The sequence below is a fragment of the Canis lupus genome, chromosome 14 (assembly GCF_011100685.1).
Source record: "Canis lupus familiaris isolate Mischka breed German Shepherd chromosome 14, alternate assembly UU_Cfam_GSD_1.0, whole genome shotgun sequence".
NCBI lineage: Eukaryota > Metazoa > Chordata > Mammalia > Carnivora > Canidae > Canis > Canis lupus.
In genome coordinates this window covers 53,422,502-53,433,857 of record NC_049235.1, presented here as the reverse complement: position 1 = coordinate 53,433,857, position 11,356 = coordinate 53,422,502, and the positions used below count along the sequence as shown (strand labels likewise).

The following is an 11,356-nucleotide window of genomic DNA, read 5'->3' as shown; positions in this document are numbered from 1 at the left end:
AGTCAATTAAAGTCTGCAAGATTTCTTCAATAGTGTAAAGAGGTTCATCACTGTTGATTGCAAGTGTTCATTATAGAAAAACTGATGGCAAGAGGTGCTAACACAAACCACGGTTTATGATGTTTTTCAGGGTTAATGATCTTCAGGGACTCCTAGGGGGCGAAACCCATAATCTCAGTAGCAGCTTGTCTTCACTACACTCAAGAAATAAAGGCTAACACGAGGCTGTGAGACAAAATATAACATTGATTTTTTTTAAAGCTATGAACAAAAATGAACTATATCAAGATCCTGCATCAGTGTAGATTTTTATTTTGATTTAATAACCATATGGCTCCAGTAGCCATAGTAGTTTACCCAAAGAACGTATTGAAGTGGTTAATTGTAACAAATCATATAAAAGTTCAGACATCTTCCCTCTTCCCCTTCCCTTCTGCTTCTCTTTTCTTCTCATTCTCCTTCTGTTTCTTTCTCCTCCCTTTGCCATCATCTACATCACCATCCTCACAATGAGAACTTCCAAAATTCCCCACAGATATTTATCTCCTAAGCTCCGGATGTGTTTAATCAATTGCTTATTGATGGCACAGTATGAATTGTGAAAGGGTACCAATTTGCCCTCTCTTTCCTTGGCCAGCTACTCCTCATGCACCTGGTTAACAGTTAATAGCTCCTCCATCCAACCGGTTACTGAAGCCAAGAAAACCCAAGTCACACGTGCTACCTCCTCCTGTGTCCTCACAATCTACGCATTAGGTTTCATTCATTGTCACCTCTTTCATAGCCCATGGTCCTCTTCCATCCGTTCCCATGGTGTTGCCTTACTTCAAGCCTTCACCACTTCTCACTTGGTCATTCTTGATAACTTCTTCATCGCCTTCCCTACTTTCAGTTTCTCTTCTTTTCAGTTCGGTTCCTCACTGCTTTCTAGAACACATCTGAAACACATCACTTAGAATTAGGCCAAGCTTCCCTGTAGCCGGTGGAGTTGAATCTTAAGTTCTATGGTCCTATATAGCAAATATGTCTAGCAAATATGAGATATTTAATCATCTTCCTTGGAATGAATGAATGAATGTCATGCCCCAGACAAATGCATTTTAGATGTTAAATATATTCTCTCGGAACATTGTCAGATATATTTTTAGCTGTGTATCATTTTCAGCAGATCTTTTCGTCTATTTTGTACCCAATCATCTGGCTAAAATAGTTATAACTGAAGATTTTCATTATTTTTTCATACGAAAGAACTGAGCAGATAGATATAAAAGTATATTCAGTCTGGCATTCCAATTCCCAACTGCATTATGTAATGACTCAACAAATATTTATATACTAAGCACTGTGGTAGGTATTCCAAGAATTAAAGATGTGTATGATTCGGTCCCTGCCCAGAACGTACACTCTAGTGAGAACTAAAAGATATATAAGTGGATTACTTCAATAAAACATGAATTTCATGCAGCATAAGATAGAAGTATATCCGGGATATGATGAGACCAGAGAAAATATTTCTTAAGGCTAACAGTTCTTGTTTATTTTTTTGTTTGTGACTATAGCTTAAAAAAAAGAATCTAAGAATACATCTTTTATTTTTTTTTAAGTTTCCATTTAAATTCCAGTTAGTTAACATACAGTGTAATATCAGTTTCAGGTATGCGATATACTGATGCAACACTCCCATCTGTCACCCTGTGCTCATCACAGCAAGTGTACACTCCTCAATCCCCTCAATCCCCTTTCACCAGTCCCCCCACCACCAACCTCCCCTCTGGTAACCATCAGTTTGTTCTCTATAGTTAGGAGTCTGTATCTTGGTTTACCTCTCTCTCTCTTTATACATCTTTTAATCCAAAAATCAAAATTTACCAAATAGAAGCCTCAGAAAACTTACAATCTTTGGGTAAAAGCATGAAGTTGTGGGGGGGAAAAAAAAGTTCGATCATGGGTTTAAGGACTGTGAGGAAGTATGAGGCAGTTCCCCGAATTATCTCATGTTACTCTTACATAGGAACACGCTTTTATAAAAAAATTACTTCTAATTTGTCCTGATTTCACCACAGGAAAATAACTTCATAATAGACAGGAACTGAAAAAAAAAAAAAAAGTAAGAGAACATAAATGTTCTCAGTTTAGGGAGAGAGTCACATGTCTTCCTCTCAGCAGCCCCTCTGACTCTCAGACGAGGAAAGCAGTTACCCTGGCCCATAGGGTCCCCTAGGGACAGTCATAGGATATTGCATTCTCCAATCTTTTTTTCCCATGCCAATCACCTTTTTTTCCCCTACCCCATTAAGGCATACTGGTTCTGTGCTATTTCTCCCTTGTATACACTATTCCCAATTCAGTAAATATAGCATTAGGCCATACTTTCTCAGTTACATTACCTCCACTCTAAATTCCTTCCTTTTTTCCCTTTTCTGATTCTTTTTCATTTAACTCCGGAAAAGGTTCCTCACTAATTCTGTTTCTCTTTCTCCCACTCTTCCCAGAAAACACACACACACACACACACACACACGCACACACACACACACAATCATGGTTGCTATGTTTCAGAGCAGAGCTAGTAATGTAAAAAGTCAAGAAATGGGGAAACTAACATGAAAATAGAAAAAAAAATTAAAAACTAGTCCTATTAGCTTCTAAAACCTCCAAGTCCCCAGATAAAGGAGCAGTAAAATACTCTTAAGCCCCTCTGTGAGTTAAATTGATACGATCCAATTGGAAAGCAATTTGGCAACTTGTGTTACAGCTTTTTAAATTAGTCCCTAAGCTAGATTGCAATCCAAAAGAAATTATCTGAAATGCAGATGGAAAAGCTTCATGCAAAAGCTGTAGCTGTTTATCATAGAATTATTTACAATAGTGCATATTTAGAAATGATTATAGTCAACAATATATAATATAGTCTAACCACTAAAATATTATCATGGGATGTTTTAATAACATGTAAAATGCTTTTGTTATATGGTGGAACAATAGTATATAAAAAACGTATAAAAAAAAAAGACCAGAAAGAAACGTACCACTGCGATACCCCTCAAACAGGCCCACAATCATCTCTACCTCTTGATGGTGACACACTTATGTAGTCCCCTTCCACATGGTTCCAGGGGCCATCTATATGGCACAGGTGATAGTATATCACTTCTGAGCTTGGGTTATAAAAGACTGTGTGACTTCTGTCTAGGGTTTTGGATCTGTCTCTTAGATCACTTGCTCGGGCAAGCTGCCATGTTGTGAGCAGCTCTGTGGAGAGGCCAACATGGTGAGGAAGTGCTGTCTCCGGGCAACAGCCAGGGAAGAACTGAGGCCTGCCAACAACCATGTGAGTGAACTTGGAAGCAAATCCTTTTTTCCCAATTGAGTCTCCTTATGATGACTGCACCCTGGTCATCAGCTTGATTCCAACATCATGAGAGAATCTGAGAATCACTCAGGCAAACCACTTCTTGATTTCTGACCTTCAGAAACTATGAACTAAAATATGTTTGGCAATTCAAAGCCTTTAAGTTTTGGGGGGGGGGGTAATTTGTTACACAGTGATAGATAACTGTACAAACATGATGAGAAAGGTTATATGTAAGTAGTGAAATTCCAGGTGATTTATTTTTTCCTTTCTGCTTTCATATTTTCAAATCCTCTGCAATAAAAACATGTTATAACTGGAAAAAATTAAATAATTTTAAATAACTGTTTCACATTTTATATTTGAAAAGACAGTGCCCTAGAGTGCTTTATGGAATTGCCACAAATTTAGTACCCCCGATCAATATCCTCTAATAAAACTGGATTTATCTCAAGTATAACTTAAAGATAAAATCACATTTCAACTTTACTTTTTAAAATTTACCCAGTAGAGTCACATTCTACATTTTGTTAATACAAATAAATATCACATAAAAATATGTACATTTCATGAACTAGCAGGGTATCTGAACACCATTTACAACATTGTTTCTGAAAAAAGACATTCCAGGATTAGACAAAGCTTTTACAACATAATGTATTTTAACCTGGCATCTTCCTATATATGCCAATCAAAAAATCATATAGGTAAAAGACCTTTTCTGTTTTGATGATATATAACAGGAAAACTGTTAAAGTATTTTTCAGTCTTGCTCCAGGTAAATGAATAAAAACAAACTATGAACTGATAAAGTAAAACTAGATTCTCACTTTATATTTAATCATAAGAAACAACCATTGTCTCTAGAGGTTTTCCTAATTAGGTTATAGCACAGTTACAGTAGTTGAGTAGAGGAGGTCAAATCAAGTTCTAAATTAGTTTAGCAAAAATTAGCAAGTCAATAAGTGTGTTTTTATTGAATTACAATAAACATGCTAAAACAAATGGATTTCCTAATCTGTTAATAATAATGCCTTCTGTCTTCATATTATAAAAACCCAAAATAACACTTTTTATGCTCAGCTGATTTCTTAAAAAAAAATTAAGTCATGGAAATCCATACAAAGCCATTTCTGGATCCTGATAGTATTTTATGTACAATCAATTTTTATAGTATCTAGATTGCCTTGTGAATTTAAAGTTGATAAAATAAAATAGGTATTTAAAATAGTTTTCATGACATAGGAATATATACTCAGTGTGTTAATTATTTAGTTTTTTGGGTTATATTCTCAAGTAACTTGAACACCAAGTGCATTGTTGAGTTTACTTCAAGAAACTGTTATATAGAATATTATCACTGGGTTCATGATCATAAATAAATATGGTTCCTCTCATAGGAATATATCGTATGTACTAGACAGATAAATTTCTGCTAAAGTAAGATTTCATTTCCCTATCCAAAGATTCTCACATTTTCTGACTTATTTTTTGAAGTTAAAAAATCTTTTCATTACTTCTATGATCCTTTGTCCATCGTGTTGTTGATTCATCTTCTATAACAATCCTCTTTTCCACCTCCTCACTAAATTCTGTGAATCAGGATCAAAGACAAAGATGTCTGAACTGGTGAAAGAAATGTATGATATTTTAACCAATTGAAGAAAACTCATTGATACCTTCCATGGTTTTTTCAAATAACTAGGTCATTAAGGATCATAAATCATAAAGTATCTTTGCTAGAAAAAAAATTGAGTATCTGTTAAGCAAAAATCCATGTTCATTAGTCCATAATCCTATATGCAATCAAGTTCAGGTAATTTATTTTTAGATAAGAGATACAAAAACTCTATGTTGGGACATAATAATATTGGAGAAAGGACACTCTAAAATAAACCATTGAAGGCAATTTGACCTCTAAAATATGGTATTAAGATGAGCTCTACCTCGCAGATTTTAGCAGGGAAATGTGGTGAACAAATGTAAAACTTTCAAAGGAGAGGAAGTTCATACAGCTGTTTGACTGTGGGAATTAGATAACCTGCCGTCATAAAATATAGACCCTTTTACTTCCTGAATTCAATTCAGTTCAATTCCAGCAAATATTTATTGAGTCCACATTGTTTGTCTGTCAATATTTAATATCTTAGAATCATAATCTTTGGGTTAGATGGGGGCTTCGGGGTCATCTAATCCAAGATTCTTCCTAAAGAATTTGGGTATGGATTTTTGTAAGAAGTGGTGTTTCTTGGAGTCTTTTCATTAAAAGTAGTCAGGAAATAGAGTCGAGAGGTGACAGGCTGCCCAACCTGTTTCCAAAAATTCTTGCATGTCAGAGTAAATGTCCTCAGTGCTTTTCTTGACTGCATATTGAGCAGTTTACATCCTGAAATTTGTAGCCAACACTGAAGCTAGCTATACTTATTTCTTGGAATATTGCCCTTCCTGCTCCCCCTGCCCTTCAGGCAAAAGTAGACTTCCACCTGTCAGCTTCCTCAACACTGACTTCTTCCTAAAAGTTTATAATAGAGCTAACTCTTGGTCCCTCCAGAAGAATCTTGGGTCAAACTTCCCTTAGGGGACCTTGCTCTTGCGTTGCCTCCTCATTATTGGCCTTGGATAGAGGATAACGTAGACCTTATGGTTATCTTGCTTAGCAACCATCCTTTATGCTGATTCTCCTGAGAACTCTAGTTCTGCTATAATCAGGTTCAGCATGGATTTGATGCCTCAGAAAAATTTTTCTAATGTCAAGAGCTAACTCAGCTGGAAGAGAAAACAAGTGCCATGCACACTTACTAGAACAAGCTTACTGGTCCCGTTCTCTTCCCCAGCGAAACCTCAGGAAGTGCTTCCTTGAGAATATCCTGGGCTGCAGGGGTGTTTCCTTACTTTGCTCATTCTGTGAGCAGTGCCTGTTTCTAGGGCACTCGTGGCAAGAGCAGATCTTGAGGTGAATAAATAAGACAATCAGGTACATTTGTTTCTCCACACATACCTTAGCCATGAAGCATAAAATGAGGTCTAAGAGGCTTGTAAGAAGAAAGCTGTGTGTGGAGATTTGGTGGAACAGGCTCAGTTAAAAGCATTTCAGGTGAATCCCGTCTTTACCATTCATAGGCATTGAACAGAATAGGTGTCACTATAATTTTGCCAACTAGGGACCTACATTTCTAAAATACAAACTGGAAAAAGCATGTAAGAAGAGACATAGTTGAACATATTCATTGTTTTTTTGATAATGATGATATAAACAAAAATAGTTTTACCATGAAAAATAGTTCACCTCAATTAGAGAGATTTGAGATTACCATATAATCACTACTAAAAGTGTACTGAAAAAAGTACTCATTAGTTGACTTGATGCTGCAATTTTTCAAACCACATAAGGAAAGTATGTTATTAATACATTTTAATTTTTCTTGTGTGTAGTATGACATTTTCTACAGTAAAAATAAATCTATTTTCAGTTTTTGATTACTGATTCTGGTTTTGGTAGTTTTCTAATTTTCAAAAAAAGGTAATAAACTTATAGGTGTTTAATTTATTAATAGGTAAATGATAACATGGTTAATTTGGGTAATACTTATTTAAAGTAACTTGGTTACTTATGAGATAAGTCCTTTTTAGGCTAGGTTTTGATGGTTTCATTTATTTACAAAGTAAATTGGAAAAGCATCCAGAAAAGGAAAGGTTATTACTTGGACAAAAGCACATGTATATACTAAACTGATAGCCTCGTATACTAAAAATCAGTTTGTAAATTGGACTTTATCAAAACTTTAAAAAAACTTTTGCTCTGTGAAAGAACCCGTTTAAGAAGGTTGAAGAGACAAGCTATGGACTAGGAAAAAATATTAGCAAGCCACATATGTGAAAAAAGGATTTGTGTCAGAACATATAAAGGACTCTCAAAACTCAAGAATAAAAAAAAAAAAGAGAGAGAACAGTTCAATTAGAAAATAGGCAAAAGACATGAGACATTAAAGACATTATTTGCCAAATGGCAAATAAGCGCATGAAAAGATGTTTAACATTTCTAGTTATCTCACACCTATTAGAGCGGATAAAATTAAAAATAAATAAATAAAGGAAATGTCAAGTGCTAGCAAGGATGTGGAGAGGAATGCCTGGGTGGCTCAGGGGTTTCGAGACTGCCTTTGGCCCAGGGATCTTCCTGGAGTCCCGGGATTGAGTCCTGCATCAGGCTCCCTGCATGGAGCCTGCTTCTCCCTCTGCCTGTGTCTCTGCCTCTCTCTTTCTCTCTCTCTCTCTCTGTGTCTTTCATGAATAAATAAATAAAATCTTTTTTAAAAAAAAGGGATGTGGAGAAACTGGCACTTTCATACATCGTTGGTGGGATTGTAAAATGGTACAGCCACTCTGGAAAAGAGTATGGCAGTTTCTTAAAAAAATGAAATATACACTAATACAACCAGCAATTGCATTCATTACTGTGCATTTATCCCAGAAATGAAATGAAAATTTAGGTCCACCAAAAACCTATACAAGAATTTTCATAGAAGTTTCATTTTTAATGTTCTAAAACTTGAAACAACCAAAATATCCATCAATGACTTGGTGATTAAAAACTGTTGTACATCTGTAACATGGATCGCATGAAACAAAAAGGAATGAGCAACTGATACATACAACAACTTGCTTGGATCAAGGGCATTTGGCTGAGTGCAAAAAACCAATCTCAAAGGTCGCCTGCTGTAGGACTCCACTTATATAACATTCTCAAAATAACCAAACTGTGGAGATAAGGAACAGATTAATGGATTCCAGGGGTTAAGACCCTGGAGTTGGTATGACTCCAGGGTTAGGGAGTTAGTATGACTACAAAGGAAAGATCATCACTGTGATGGAACCATTCTATGTCTTGTGTGGTGGATACACAAATACATGCATAACAACATGTCATAGAACTGTATACACACATTGTAACACAAACCAGTGTCAGCTTCCTGGTTTCAGTGTTAAAATATAGTTCTATAAGGTGTAACCATTGTGGGGGACTGGATGAAGAGTACATAGAACCTTTCTGTATTACTTTTTAATGTTCCTGTAGCAATATAATTCTTTTAAAATTAAAAGTTTAAAAAATGTGTATAACTGACACAGAAAGCCAAGGATTACAGGAGGAGATAATGGATTGTAATAAAGCCAGCAGAGAGAGCTGCTGGCACAGACTGCAACAATCTATTTAGGTCCCTGGATGGTATTCAAGAAAAAAAAAAAAAAAAAAAACACTTCTCTTTCCTTATTAAGGAAGTTATGCTTATTTCTTGATGTCTAAGCAAATTACAGATAAATTTTTCTTGTTCTAGAACTTCATGTGAATTGACTTATATGTCTTTTAGGTCTGGCTTCTTTCACTAGGATAATGATTTTATGTGCATCCACATTATATGTATCAATAGTTCATTCCTTTTTATTGCCAAGTGGTATTCTACTGAACAGATGTACTACAATGTCTTATTCACTTACCAATGACTATTTGGGTTGCTTCCAATTTTTGGAGGTTAGGGCTCTCCGAATTTTTCATTCTTCAAACAGTTGTGCTTATGTTACACTGTATAAAAAGCAAAACAAGGGCAGCCCGGGTGGCTCAGCGGTTTAGCGCCTGCCTTCAGCCCAGGGCGTGATCCTGGGGTCCCGGGATCGAGTCCCACGTTGGGCTCCCTGCATGGAGCTGCTTCTCCCTATGTCTCTCTCTCTCTTTCCTCTCTCTGTGTCTCTCATGAATAAATAAAATCTTAAAAACAAAAACGAAACGAAAGACCACCAGCAGCAACAACTGTAATAACAAAACTCAAAGCAAAAAGAGAACCCTTGTGTCATTCAGGAATTTGTTTGCTTTTAAGCAATAGCTTATTTGAACAACAGTGGTTTAAACCGTAAGGGCATTATTATGCCTTAAGAAATCTGAAGATGCATACTTCAGGGTTGGTCCAGGGATTTAAACATGTTATCAAGTGACCCAGATAAGTTTGTTTTTGTTTTTTTTCTATCAACATGGGTGTGTTAATTCTTCACTTTACATTTGCAACCTGACGCTTACAAAAAAACTCCAGGCCTTACATTCAAAGCAAGAAAAGGGGGGACAGGCCAGTTTCAGAATGTCCTCTCTCGTGCCTTTTTATAAGAAAGAAAGCTTTGCCAAAGCTCCCCAGCAGACATCCCCTCATGTCTCATTGCTCTGAACTATGCCACCATGAGCTCAAGAACAGCTGAGAAAGAGGCAAAATTTTAATGATTGGCTTCCCTGAAACAATCACATTTCATCACTTGGGGCTGAGTCCATTGCCAAGTGAGACAAATTAGGGTTCTGTTAGAAAATAGATTAGAAGGAATGGCTGATAGATATGGAACGAATACTGTTGGCCACAATACCTTCCCTTGAGCTTATTAATTTACATTTCTTTATCATTTGAGGTCTCTTTTGACTTCTATCTTCTCAGGTAGTTTTAAAGCAATGCACTTTTTCCAGTGGCACTGTGACAAGTATATGCCATGTTACCAGAACATGATGAATTTTTACTCATTTGTTTGGTTTTAAAACAGACTGTAGATGAAAAAAATGTCTACATTTGGGGCAAAATATAATTCTCTAAATATTTTTCCCTCTAATTGTGATGTCTTGTCCATATTGAAGAGATGCTCTAGAAATAGAAAGATTCCATCTCAACTTCACTCTATCCCAGGAAGAAATGTTCCCAGTCCTCTGTTCAACTTTTCCATACTTTTTAGACCAACCATTCTTGATATAACTCAAAATCTTATATTTAATGTATACCAGCTGTATAAGAGTAACCTTGAATTTAAGATATGATAGACTAAAAAGAAAAGCTTTTATCACAACTTCCTATGTACATTTTCATCAACTCATATGGTGCACATCTGGGCCTTTGATAGCTATGTGTTAAAAAAAACTGATAGACTCAAAATTAATTTTAAAATCCTGTGTTTTTCTCAATTCCAGTCATTTCAAAAGATAAATATTATTAACATAACCATAAAGCTACCTATGAAAGTAATTTGAAGATAGTGATAAAGGCACATTCTTAGAATCTAAATGTTCTATATTAAAAAAACATAATAACCTTATTGAAAAAGAAGACAGAAGGAAACTAACAATTATTGAACACTTAAGATATTCCAAGCAGTAAGCTTGGTGCTTTGTACACTGCCTTTGATTTAGTCCTTCCCAAATATCTGTGAACTAGATCTTATTTGCCATTTCCAAATGAGAAAACCAAGGCTCACAGAAGTTAAGTAATTTGTCTTAGGTCATGTTAAAAAAATAAATTCAGTCGTATGGATTTATCATCCAGGTTTTAAAAACTAATAAAGGATGGGCAACCAACCAACTAATCAAAAATCTCAGACAAGCCAAATCAATGCAAACATTGATAATATCAGAGAACTCTTTATTTATGTTGGACAAATGAAAAATAGAATTTAAGAAACCCAAGAAAACATAAAATCTGAATGTGAAAAATTCTCCCACTTCATCATCACTGCCATCGGTAGCAAGCAGTTTTTAGTGACCTAATCTCTACCAATGTTCATTTTTATTCCACTGAAGCACATGCCAGATGGATGTAGAAAGGGCTAATTGAAGAAGATTTGTTCAATAATCAGGCAATTAAAATGGGCAGGAAAAATACAGAGTACCAGAAAAGCAATGTGAAAAATTCACTAGACTTTGAATCCAGTGAAAATGTAAAACGTATCTAAAACAAAAATGTCATACAATTTGGGCAGAGGAAGCACTTGAAGAAGAATCATCAAAGGATTTAACCCCAGTGAATTTTATGAGACACTGTCAGGCAAAAAGGAACTGTGATAAAAGAAGAGACAATAAGAGTGAGAAAAAGGGTGAGGGGGAGTGAGAGTATATGTTGGAAAAAAAAAAAGAAGAAAGGGACTGGGCTGTGTGTATAATAATGGAAAAATGAAGCTTTTTCCTTACAGATGGTGATCAGCGGCCAGAGC

The 11,356-nt window shown here is 35.6% G+C and overlaps 1 long non-coding RNA gene across 1 annotated transcript; it reads right to left on the bottom strand.

Annotated features, from left to right (window-relative positions):
- Positions 1–296: 296 nt before the first annotated feature.
- Positions 297–3,223, bottom strand: LOC106559679. Its single transcript, XR_005369240.1, has 2 exons — positions 3,030–3,223; positions 297–938 (listed from the first exon to the last, which is right to left on the bottom strand). It is a non-coding gene; the product is annotated as an uncharacterized LOC106559679 (long non-coding RNA).
- Positions 3,224–11,356: the final 8,133 nt, after the last annotated feature.